Source organism: Chiloscyllium plagiosum, chromosome 3 (assembly GCF_004010195.1).
Source record: "Chiloscyllium plagiosum isolate BGI_BamShark_2017 chromosome 3, ASM401019v2, whole genome shotgun sequence".
Taxonomy (NCBI): Eukaryota; Metazoa; Chordata; class Chondrichthyes; order Orectolobiformes; family Hemiscylliidae; genus Chiloscyllium; species Chiloscyllium plagiosum.
In genome coordinates, this window is record NC_057712.1 from 126,822,133 (window position 1) to 126,835,822 (window position 13,690).

Consider the following 13,690-nt stretch of genomic DNA (forward strand, 5'->3'; position numbering starts at 1 on the left):
GAGGGGGGGGGGGGGGGGGGGGGGGGGGGGGGGGGGGGAAGGTAGCTGGGACGCTGAAGTGTGGATGCAGGATAGGAGGTGATTATGACAGATCAGTGGGGAAGGTGGATCGGATATATGGGAAGGAAGATGGACAGGTAGGACAGTTCACGAGGATGGTACCAGGTTAGAGGGTTGGATCTGGGATGAGTTGGGGGAGGGGAGATTTGGAAACTTGCAACACGTGCAACAATCAATTATTGTTATTATTCCTAAAATTGTTTCAGATGTGGAAGAAATTCAAGGACACATCTAAATAGATCATTAAAATGGAGTTACAGAAATAAACAAAACTTGAGAGCTTGAATAAAAAGGGGAGGTAACATACTGCTATACCTCTACAAATCCCTGGTTAGACCATATCTGGAGTACTAGGAGAAAGTGAGGACTGCTTATGCCCGAAACATTGATTCTCCTGCTCCTCGCATGCAGCCTGACCTGCTGTGCTTTTCCAGTGCTACACTTCACGACTCCATATCTAGAGTACTGCTTCAAACACACACCTAAGGATGGATCTATGTTCTTGGAAGGGGTGCAGTGCAGAATCATCTAAACGTTACTGAGACTTCAGAGCTCAGATTATGAGGATAGGTTATATAAACTAGGCTCAAAATCCCTGGGCTATTGAAGGTTAAGGAGCAATTTGATAGAGATCCTTTAGAATTTGGAGAGGAATTCATAGAAGCATTTTCCACAGGTAATGAAGTTTCCGTGGTGACTTTCACTGAGGGTTACTCTCCGCAAGGCCTTGCGAGATTTCACACACCATCTTTCCAAACTCACCTCTATTGAGGTACCACATTCCTGTGGTGCCCTGTTTGTCACTCTCTCCATTTTGTAAGCAAAGGTACCACTGCTGTGGGTTCCTGGCACTGATACCCCCATCTTTAAAGCCCAGTCATGCCCCTGGACAGGGGCTGGGGATCTGCAGCTGCCCTGCACAATTCCAGTCCATTGTCCCGGACACAGGAGCTGTTGATCCCTGATTTGCCGGTGGGTACCTGGAGGTCTTGGTGTGTGTGCCTGTGAGGCGTGCTGTGTCATGTTGGTGCCTGGTGTCCACGGTTCAGGCTTAGAGGAGCAAGCGGTGAGCTAGAGTCGCCAGGTTACTGCTCTGGGTTCCATGTCAGGACTTATCATTGTCTCGCTTCTATCTACCAGCTGGGAGAATGGGAAACTGCATTTCAAGCTGACATAACAGTATTGGATGTAAGCAGCTGGCCTCTTGCTGCTGACAAGGGAGAGTCTCATCTCACCGTTCAACATTTGTTGGGAAAATGGGATCTTTTGCTCTCTTCAGATTTGATTTTCCCAACATTCTCACCAATGACCACGTCATTGAGAGGCTGGAGATTCCACCCAGAGCTGCTCAGGAGAGACGTTAGGAAACATTTCTTCACAGCAATGAGTTATAGAAGGAAACTAAGGAGCAACCTTTTCATGCAGAGTGGTGGATGAGCTGCCAGAGAGGGGGTGGAGGCTGGCACAATTACAGCACTTAAAAGGCGTCTGGATCGGGATATGAATAAGAAGGGTTTAGAGGGATATGGACCAAATGCTGGCAAATGGGACTAGATTAATTTTGGATATTTGGTCGGCGTGGACAAATTGGACTGAAGGGTCTGTTTCTGTGCTGTACATCTCTGTGGCTCCACGAAGAACCTTCTACCAGAAAAAAGCAGTGAATGCCATCATGCTTAATCATTTAAAACTTGCGAATGATAAGATTGTCAAGGATATTCAGAGACGTAGAACTAATGGAGTCAGGATACAGATCAACCATTGAATGTTGGAACAAGTTGGACAGTCTTAATGGTGTATTCTCCTTTTCCAATATCCCTAAAAACTGAATGTGGGATATGCACTGCAAAATATTCGTGAATGGTACAATAAAAGTATTGCTTCTTTTTATTCATTCACGTGGATGAGGGTATCGCTGGCTAAACCGGTATTTATTGCCCATCCCTAATTGCCCCAGAGGGCAGTTAAGAGTCGACCACATCGCTGTGGGTCTGGAGTCACATGTCGGTCGGAGCAGGTAAGGATGGCAGTTTCCTTCCCTCAAGGACATTACCAAACCAGACGTGTTTTTCTAACTATCGACAATGGATTCATAGCCATCATTCGACTCTTAATTCCAGCTTTTTCAATACAATTCAAATTCCATTACCAGCTGTGGTGGGATTTGAACCTGGGTCACCATGTAAAGGAAAGCTTCTCTTTCCAAATCTCCTCCCTAAGAAGCATGAAGTACCAGTCCTACCAGGTCATCGGCGCTGCAACTTAAAGTTGAGTATGATTTCATTCACTGGAGTGTGAAGTTCAAGGGCACTGAGATTTGATACGAAGACCCTATCAAGGTGGGTGCTAGGACTCAGTAGACTTTCCCAGCACTTGTTCCACAGGACACTCTGCATTGTAGTGCCAGCTGTCATAGATAAACCCATTGAGAACAGCTACCAATTAAATCCAGGAACAAATGGACTTCCAATAGCCAACCCTACTCTTAAATATATATCATTAGCTGAGGCCTGGCATGTGGCCAAGAACGAGGGAATGGATTTTGAAAATTAAATGGACTTTGAAAAATTAATTGTAATAAATAAGTAAACTTCAATTACCCTAAAGTAAAATTACACTCTGGTGCCAGGGATGAAATTCCAGAAACTTCTCACATGTCTGTTAAGGTTTAACCTGACCTGTCCAGTAGTAGAAACAATGTTATAGTCTTCAGTGGTTTCCAGATCAGCCCGCTTACACAGTTCTATCACGCTGCCGCTATGTCACATGTGAAAGGATACTTCCTTCTCCCTGTCCCCATTGATCTGAAGAATTCCACAGTGGCAGACATCTTGAAAGCACCTCTAATACGTCAACCTTTTTCAGCAAATGAGAATCTAAAATATTATTTTAAATTACACAGTGTTTAATTAATTAATGAACAATCCACCTGACAAATAATATCACTGAATGGTTCTGAAGAAGAATTATATTGGACTCAAAACATTAACATTGTTTACCTGTCTATGTGTACTGCCAGACCTTGCTAAGGCTCTCCTACATTTTGTTTTTATTGCATGAGAAAGCACATCACTGATTTTGTCTGGTGTATAAAAAAGGTAAGCCATATTGAAAAGGTTTTTGCCTTCAATACCAGCAGGATGCATTGGGAACACAGTAAGACTGTGGAAATGTAACGATGGACTAGTAGTTCAGATGAACAAAGAGACCTTGGAGTGCAGGTTCATAGCTCCTTGAAAGTGGAGTCGCAGGTAGACAGGATAGTGAAGAAGGCGTTCGGTATGCTTTGGTATTGAGTACAGGAGTTGGGACGTCATGTTGCGGCTGTACAGGACATTGGTTAGGCCACTGTAGGAAGATTGCGTGCAATTCTGGTCTTCTTCCTATCAGAATGATGTTGTGAAACTTGAAAGGGTTCAGAAAAGATTTACAAGGATGTTGCCAAGGTTGGAGGATTCGGGCTACAGGGAGAGGCTGAACAGGTTGGGGCTGTTTTCCCTGGAGAGTCGGAGGCTGAGGGGTGACCTTATAGAGGTTTACAAAATTATGAGGGGCATGGATAGGATAAATAGGCAAAATCTTTTCCCTGGGGTCGGGGGGTCCAGAACTAGAGGGCATAGGTTTAGGGTGAGAGGGGAAAGATATAAAAGTGACCTAAGGGGCAACTTTTTCACGCAGAGGGTGGTACGTGTATGGAATGAGCTGCCAGAGGATGTGGTGGAGGCTGGTACAATTGCAACATTTAAGAGGCATTTGGATGGGTATATGAATAAGAAGGGTTTGGAGGGATATGGGCCAGGTGCTGGCAGGTAGGACTAGATTGGGTTGGGATATCTGGTCGGCATGGACTGGTTGGACAGAAGGGTCTGTTTCCATGCTGTACATCCCTATGACTCTATGACTCTATGTGTTTAAGCTTTTGTACCTTCTGCCTGATGGAAGAGTTTGGAAGAGATTATAACCAAGGTGGGAGGGGTCTTTGATGATGCTCACTGCCTTTCTGAGGCAGTGAGAAGTGTAGATTGGATGGGAGGTTGGTTTGCGCGACGGACTGGGCTGTGTTCACAACTCTCTGTAGTTTCTTATAGTCCTGAGCAGAGCAGTTGCCGTGCCAAGCCGTGATGCATCCAGATCGAACGCTCTCTATGGTGCATCTGGAAAATGATTGGTGGTTGTTTAAGCTAGAGGTTACCACACCTCAGGTGAGTGCAAGAGGTTACAAAGGAGTGTCCTGCAAAGTAGCCTCACCAATTTGGGAACTGAACCCACTCTGCAGGCCATCATTCTGCATTACAAACCAGTCATCCAGCCAACTGGCCCCTTCTCTGAATCATCAGTACCCTTTCAGAAGGAATTCTGCTGACCTTACTGGGCCAACATGTGGCTCTAATGTTGCCAATTGCTCTCTGGGCTCATGCAGTTTGGGATGGCCAATACATGCTGGTCATAATTGTGAGGAATGACCACATCCAAGACAGAATAGTGAAAGAAAATGTCCCTGTGTCTGTTTTTTTCAAAACATTGCTTGCTATCTGCTCCGTATGTGACTTTCTGCTGTTAATGCCTGTGTCCCAAACCTCTCATGGTTTACAATGTCCAGACAAACTGTTCTGAATTTGCCCCAGCCATGCTGCATGTCATCCTGTCCCTGAGGATATGATAGTCTCATGGTTCTATTATTCTAAACATGCCACGAATCTTGAGCAATGAAATTCTTGAATTTCTGAACTGTCTTTCACCATCACAGGAGATTCCAAAGTGCTTTATAATTAAACACTTTTCACAGTGAAGTCACATCGCCATTTAGGAAACACAGTAGTCCATTTGTACAGAGCAAGGATCAACAAATACAGGTAATAAGCAGACAATCACTTTTAGTAACATTGGTCAGAGAACCAATATCGGTCAAGGCACAGAGGTGAGTTCACTTATAGAATACAATTCAATTCAATTCAATTCAGCACAGGAAGAAGCCCTTCAGCCCACCAAGTCTGAGCCAATTCTAATCCTTACTTCGACCCGCTACGTACTGCCCATGAGCGGTTTCTATTCTCTAATCACCTCCCGTTCATGTGTCTATCAAGAAACACCTGAAACATTGCTAATGTGCCTGCTTCCATCACCTCCACGCAGTGCGTTCCAAGCACCCACCACCCTCTGAGTGTAATAGTTTCTCTGCACATCACCCCTAAACTTTCCCCGTCTCACCTTGAACCTGTGCCCCCATGTAGTTGGCATTATGTCAGGTCGCCCCTCAGCTTCCATCTATCCAGTGAAAACAATTGAGTTTATCCAACCTTTCCTCATAACTAAAACCCTCCAGAACAGATAACATCCTGGTAAACTTTCTCTGCACCCTTTCCAAAACATCTACGTCTCTCTGGGAGTGAGGGAACCAGAATTGCAAGCAATATTCCAAATGTGGCCTAATTTAAGTTTTGTACAGCTGTAACATAACTTGCCAACTTTTATATTTGATGCCCCGGTCAAGGAAGGCGAACGAGCTCTATGCCTTCTTGACCACATTATCCACCTGTGTTGCCACCTTCAGGCACCCAGATCCCTCTGTACGTCAATGCTCCTAAGGGTTCTGTCATTTATTGTATAATCTGCTTTAAACAGTGCCAAGAGATTTTCTTACATCAACTTTCGAGGGCTGTTGGGCCATAGTTTAACATCAATTAAAAGGTGAGACCTCAGCGCATTTGGAGTATTGGCATGGATTATGTGTTCAGGTTACCAGAGTGCAACTTGAATCTCGGAACCTCTGGCTCAGCGCCACAATCACTACTCACAGTGCCACAGCCAATGAAAAATCTCACTTAATTGCTAAGTTATAAAATTGAAATTTAAAGATCTGGTAATAACGAGAAAGGAAAAAAAAGCAAAGGAACTTGGCATAAGGTTCAACTGGCTCATCAGCGTTTGAGAAAGTCAGCCAACTCAACCTGGTTTGGGCCTACATGTGATGTCTGTCTAACACTACATTATTGACTCTTAATGGCCATGTGCCAATTCAGGACGATAACTGAATACTGTTTGACCCATATTCTGAAAACAAAGACTTCTGTCTTTCCTGTTTCCTTATTCACTCTCACGGAAGGACAATTAAAACACAACAGGTCTTTAAAAAACAAATAAAACTGAGATGCATCCATTACCGACCAGGTGACATTTACGACACAAATCATGACTAAACATTCTTTGGGAAAAGTATTGAACACAATAGGGAGAAACGCCCAGCTATTTCCTGCTGGTGTTATTTTTCTGACCTCTCACAAGAAAGTGAAGCCAAGTGACTGCCGATCAAGAGAAAGTTCCGACAGGAACAGTAACTAGCCTCTAACTGACTCCAGACTGTGTCTGTCCCAATCACTTCTCCCAAGGGAATATCTGAACATTAACCTTAAATAGTGAGGCCCGGAGTTAACCAGATAAATGTCACGCTGTGCCCTGGACTCCAGAGTACCTCACGGAACCCAATAACACATTGAGAATTGAATTGATTTGTGGTGGGTAACTTCCAACCAAACAGGCTTTTGAATCTCCAAATGTTGGACCTTGTCATGAAGAATTGTCACGAGAAAAGTTATTGTCAAATCTTTCTTCTTTTGTTGGTTTTTCTCATACTCAGCACGTATGGCGTCAATTGAAGCGCAATTTTTAAAATTCTTTCACAGGATAGACCAGCATTTTTTTGTCCATTCCTTAATTGCCCTTGAGATGGTGAGCTGCTTTTTGTCAACCACTGGAGTCGTTAGGGTGCAGGGTCATCCAGGGTACTGCTAGGAAGACAGCTCCAGCCACAGCGAGGGAACTGCGATATGTTTCCACATCAGGATGGCAAGAGGGTTGGTGGGGAATCTCCAGGAAGTGGTATTCACCTCTGTACCTGCTGCCCTTGGTCTTTGAGATGGTTGTGATGGGCTTCAATATTTTTAATCAAACACATTATGATGCATGTTTGGAGTAGGACTTAAACCTTCTGGCCAGAAGTAAGGACACTACCACTGCTCCACAAAAAAACAGGCTTGGTGAGTTCCATCTTGTAAAATTTATTGATTTCACAATAAAGTGAAACCAAAGCTAGAAGTTAAAGTGTGTCTCAGTCTCGATATATATACTTGTTGTAGGTGAGTTGCAGCAGATTGTTCTGTTGTATGCTCAAGGCCTGAGCTTTGGGACTGGAGGCAGGTTATAGTAACCAAAGCCCCAAGCCTTCAAACTGTGTGGCTACCCACCTATCCAAATTGGCCAACCAACCTTGGCGGTACAATGGGCAAGTTATCAACCGTCTTCATTCAATCAGACGCCAGCCGTTCTTTTGTTCTTCCAATTCTGGCTTTGGCCTCACAAGACCTTTGGACCAGCAAATGGGACAGTGTTTCTTAACTGCTCCCTATACTGCGGCTGCAATCCTCTTTCCAACTCTCCTTCGCTCTCATCCTGATGATGCAGAGTGATTGGATTGTGGAGGTCGAACAGCCTGGTTTACATTTCTTTAATGACTCCCACAAACTCAGGAACACCCAAACCACATTAAAGAAGATTGAAGTGCACTGCTGTTGTAATGTAGGAAATACACCCTCCATGCTGTCATAATGGTCAGATAACCTGCTTTAACCTGTGGCTTCATCAATAAGTATTGACTGCTTACTCTTTCTCAAAGCAGTGGCAATTAAACCTTTGTGCTGACCTGATAGAACAGTCAGAGCCTCAGTTCAACACCACACCCTATAGACAGAACCTCCCACAGTATTGGTCTGCCCCAGTAAACTGGAATGTCAGCCTGGATTTGAGACAGAAATACAAGGAGAGCAAGGAACTAGCTCTGTGTGAGAGGAATCAAAGGTAGAAACAATCTGCTTGAGAATGAGAGAGAAAACGAGACAGAGCAGATGCACTGAGCATTTATCTACTGGCAAACATTTGTAGCATATTCTCTCTCTCTGACCAACAATTGCCTTCACTTGGTCCTCATTTTTCTTTCATTAGCTCCACTTCCGTCATTCATCAGTTTACATTGTTTCACCAGTAAAGTGATGAAAGATGTCATCAACAGTGCTACCATGTGCCACTTGTCCAGCAATAACCTGCTCAGTGATGACCAGTTTGGGTTCTGTCAGGGCCACTTAGATCCTGCCCTCATTACAGCCTTGGTTCAAACATGGACAAAAGGGCTGAATCCTGGAGGTGAGGTGAGAGTGACAGCCCTTGGCATCAAGGCCACATTTGACCGAGTGTGGCATCAAGGAGCCCTTAAAACTGGAGCCAATGGACTAAAACTGAGGCACTACAGATGCTGGAAGTCTGAATCAAACAGAAAAACTGGAGAAACTCAGCAGGTCTAGCAGCATCTGTGGAGACAGAAGTCAGTGTTAATATTTTGTGTCCAGTATAACTCTGCTTCAGGACTTCAACAGCTTGGGGGTTGGTTAGCTCAGTTGGCTGGGCATCTGGTCTCTGATACAGACTAACGTAAACAATACAGATTTAATTCCAATACTGGCTGAGGTTACCATGAAGGCCCTCATCAACCTCCTGCCTCACTTCTCCTGTGGTGAATTTCAGGTTAAACTCACCACCGATTGTCATTCTCAAGCATTCAGACTTTTTTTCACTCTTGCAAACTACTGCTAAATCTCAATGAGTAATGAAAGTTTTCCTCTTGCCATAGAAACATAGAAAATAGGTGTGGGAGCAGGCCATTCAGCCCCTTCCAACCTACACCACCATTCCATATGAGACGCCAAGAATTTAGCCTAACATTCTGAAATTGCCTAGTCTCTCCTCAGAGGCCCAGTTCTTTAATGATAAGGAGCAGCCTTGAATCTGCCCAGTGCATCATCTCCAAACCTTGAATGTCTCCCTCTTGTCTCAATAAGCACAATATAGATACAATGCAAGGCACAGTTCCAGCTGACCATGGCACAACCTGAACATAGTATCATCTTACCTGCACTCTACCTCAATGACAACAACAATCTGCACCTAGATAGAGGAGCTATCAGAGTAAAACATCCCAGATTGCTACACAGGAGCCTGGTCGAAATTTAACATGTTGATGGGAGTGTAGTTGATCAAAAGTTTCATTGACTGGAAAACATTCCAGGATGTAATGAGGCTGTGTCAGGCACTATAGAAGTGCATGTCTTGCTTTCCATTCTCTGAAGTTTCAGATGATTATGACTCCACAGTAAAACCGCCACTATTTATATCTTCACAGTTTCCAATATTTGCAGCTGCAGTCTGCAAGCGTTCTCCTGATTGCATGTTCACCAGCCATCACCAATCCCTGTTGCAGCAGAGCCTGAGTGGGTTTAGGCTTCACAATTCCCACCACACCCCTCCCCTACAAGCCTTAAGAGGAAATCTCCAATACTGGCAACAAAGCTCAGGACAACGGGGAGCAATTAGACTGCCACTTTGCACATTTTCATTGTGATTTAGAACAAAAAGACTTATCAGGGAACTGGTACATATAGAAATCATGAGGATCTGAGACCTGATATCTGTCAATGCAGTTGCAAAGGGACGGAGGCAGCAACAAAAGAAATCAGCTGTCCGTGAATGGCAAGTGTCCAACACACTTTGCCTGAGATGAACTCCCTGCTCTATTGTAAACGGTTATGAAATGGAAGCAGCTGTGGTTCAATGGGTAGCACACATGCTTCTGAGTTACACATTTCTGGATTCAAGTGTAATAGTGCAGAGACTTGAGTTACTAATCCATGCTGACCTTCTAGTGTCATACTGTGAGAGCACGAGATTGGTGGAGGTACTATATTTGGATAAATTCTTAAATTCTCTGCCAACATGTGTAAAAAACTCATCACTCTATTGAAAGAAGAGTAAGGGGTATGCCTCCTGGTTGACCTGCTCATCTGACAAAGGAGCAGCGCTCTGAAAGATTGTGATTTTAACTAAACCTGTTGGACTATAACTTAATCAGTCTTTCCAAGTGAAGCAGTATTTCACCTGTACCATCTCCAATCTTGTTTCCAGAGGAACATTGATTATCTGGTATTTGATTAACCGAACCTGAGATTATCCGAACAACATCGCAAGGTCCCGACGTGTGGCTAACTATCTGATTTGGCATTGACTTTCCGGCATTCGATTAACAGAACGTGTACTTCGGATAATCGAGGTCCCTCTGTATTTATTAATTGAGCCCAATGTGGCCTACTCTACTGTGGAGAAACCAAATGCAGACTGGGTGACCGCTTTGTCGAACACCTCCAGTCCATGTGCAAGCATGATCCCGACCTTCCCATAGCGGGTTAGTTTAACAAGGTCCTGTTCACATGGCCATGTATCGGTCCTCAGCATGCTGCAGTGTCCTAGTGAGTCACAACGCGAACTGGAGGAACATCTCACCTTCAGACTAGGCAGTTTACAACCTTCCGGGCTCAATATTGAGTTCAATATCTTAAAATAGTGATCCATTTCTTCCCTTTATTTAAGCTTTACTTGTTACATTCTCTGTCATCATGTCACCTCTCCCCTTCCCCCACCCCAGTGGGACTGTCTGTCCTTTCCAGTCTGGGAGTTAGACACACCATTATTCTGCCATTCTCACATTCTGATCATTTAACCTGACGCATTCTACCTTCCTCCCTCTCACTATTACATAAATCATACCCCCTCCACACTTCTGTGATGAAGAGCCATCCAGACTCAAAACGTTAGCATGCTTTCACTCCATGGATGCTGTCTGACCTGCTGCGACTTTCAGCGTTTTTTGTTTCCAGTCTGGCCTATAACCTGGTGTTGTGTGGCTTCTGATATTGTCTCAAACACATTCCCTCATTATTATCACACTGCTTTTATGGGAGATTGCTCAGAACAAATTACCTCCTACATTATAGCAGTAACTACACTTGATTAAAACAATTTCATTGGCTATATTGTACCCTGAAAAAGCTATGGAAAAATAATAATGGTGACCTCACTCAAAAATGAAATCACTGTATTGCTTTGAGGTTGTGTTGTTAATGGCAAAAGTCTACCTCTTTCTTTAGGTTCTTAATTGAAATGTCGGAACTCAAGACAGGTCTAAACGGGTCAACATTGATCGAAATGGTTCTTTGATTGTGCTGACTTTCCTGTTTCAGAGTCAGCCTGTGCTGTACACAGATCACCTTTCAGTGTAAAGTACCTCTTTCTCACTTGCCCTGTTAAACTGAAGCAGCTTCCCTTTTCCTAGCTAGAACCTTACCACAGGCTCCGTGAAGCAAACTAACTCAGGTTTCAGGTTCCATTTGTGCTCACTGACCTACATTTGTACCCAGCTCAATAACACTTTGGCTACAAACCTCTCACCCTTGTTTTCAAGTTCCTCCCAAGCCTCACATTTCTCTATCTCTGTTAATCACCTCCAGTCTTACAATTCTCTGAGATATCTTCAATCCCCTAATTCTGGCATCACTGATTTTAGTCAGTCCAAATTGCCAATGTGCTTTCATAGACATTCGGTATAACTTCTGCGGTTCGCTCCTTAAAACTCTCAGGCTGTTGCTACTTCTATGCTCCTTTAAAAGGTTCTTTAAAACTTGCCCTTTTGATCAGCCTTTGTGTGTGCATATGTGTGTATATATTTGTGTATACAAGTGCATATGCATGTTTATGTATGTATGTGTGCGTGCGTACACATGTATGTGCATGTGTACATGTATGTGATCTTGCTTTAGTCCATGCTAAGTCCATGCTGTTTTCTACCTATCGCCTTCTGTTCAATGGTTCTGTTAAATTGGGCAGCAGAGTGGCTCAGTGGTTAGCACTGCTGCCTCACAGTGCCCGGGAATCAATTCCAGCCTCGGGCAATTGTCTGCGTGATGCTTGCACATCCTCCCTGTGTCTGCATGGGTTTCCTCCCACTGTCCAAAGATGCACAGGCCAGGTGGATTAGCCTTGGGTTATGGGGACAGGGTGGGTCTGGAGGGATTAATCTTCAGAAGGTCGATGTGGACTCGATGGGCCAATTGGCTTGCTTCCACATTATAGGGATCCCATGATGAAGATGTGACAAGCAGAGTTAGGACCCTATCCTGTTTCCTCCATCATTGCCCCTACTTCTATGCGAGGTAGAAGTGGGAACTGCAGATGATGGAGATTAGAGTCAAGGTTAGAGTGGTGCTAGAAAAGCACAGCAGGTCAGGCAGCAGCTGAGGAGCAGAAAAATCGACGTTTTGGGCAAAAGCCCTTCATCAGGAATGCGGCCATTCCTGATGAAGGGCTTATGCTCCCGAAACCTTGATTCTCTTGCTCCTAGGATGCTGCCTGACCTGCTGTGCTTTTCTAGCATCACTCTAATCTTACCTCTATGCTGCCAGCCCTGCCAAGTTTCTCTAACACTTTCTGTTTTTATTTCAACCAAATGGGGAATGTTTGAACCAAGAGCCAGAAAATTCACTGAGCTGCCGAGCAAACTTATCAGAAACAAAAAAGTTACATGGTCAAATGAAATTCTTTCTTTGTGTATTTAAATGAAAGTTTTGAATTCTTGGCCCAAGGCTATCAGTTTCGATTGGATATTCTTTTCCACCCTAGAAACATTGAAATGGAGTTCCGTACCACATCTGGGAATTCTGAACATGTGCCATCCATAGAAATCAGCAGCTTTCTCTGAGTCAAGGTATTGTATCTTGCTTCCTAATGTGTTACAAGGTCTCACAGGATGTGTGATTAAACAGGCCAAGGCCCAAACCGATGGAGAAGAGAAACTGGTGGAAAATTTTAAAATGACGCACAGATTCAATGGAGTCGGGGTCAAGAGATCATCTTGAGTTGTAGCTGAATCCAGAGTATTGACTATTCAAATGTACACGGCACCCGGATCTCATGACTTCATTGTGTGACAGAAACTGTTAGTATTGACACAGAGAAGGCAAGGCTTGCTGTAAACATCGACGTTATCTGGGAAAAGAGCAGATTCCAATGAAGGCAGATATGTCATCATTGCCTGCTGATAGATTAAATAGCTGTGCTATAGATGTAATGGTTTAGCAGCTAAATATCTAACTAGCCAATGAAACATGTACCTGCTGCTATCACTATATTCACAAGAGTAAGTGCCTGTTCTTGTTAACCCTCACTAGAGATCATCCTCTACCATTGTTAACCAAATAGGCTTTCCACACAGTATAGGAAGGAGGTTTGGTTACAGCACTCCATCTCATCATTAGCTGATAGCAGTTGGTTCCCATCATCATCATCATCTTCAGCGGTCCCTCACAGATGAAGGTGACTCTCTCCCGCCCTCAGGGTGAGTCTGTAGGTGGCTGTACAAACTAATATGGCCACCACAGTCTCCTTGGGGCAGAAGGTGGTCATGGGAAGGGAGTGGGTGATGTGTTGATGTGGCAGCGCACTCCTTTCCCTGTTTTCACCCGGCTTCCTCTTTTTCCTGACGGCGAGTCTCAAGGTGCTCCAGGCCTTCCCGGATGCTCCTCCCCATCTTTGGACGGTCTTGGGCTGATGATTCCCAGGTGTCTGTGGGAATGCCGCACTGCATCAGTAAGGCCTTGAGGGTATCCCTGAAGCACTTCCTCTAACTACCTGAGGCTCGCCTGCCGTTTCAGAGCTGGGAACAGAGCACCTGCTTGGGCAGTCTAGTGTCGATCATGCG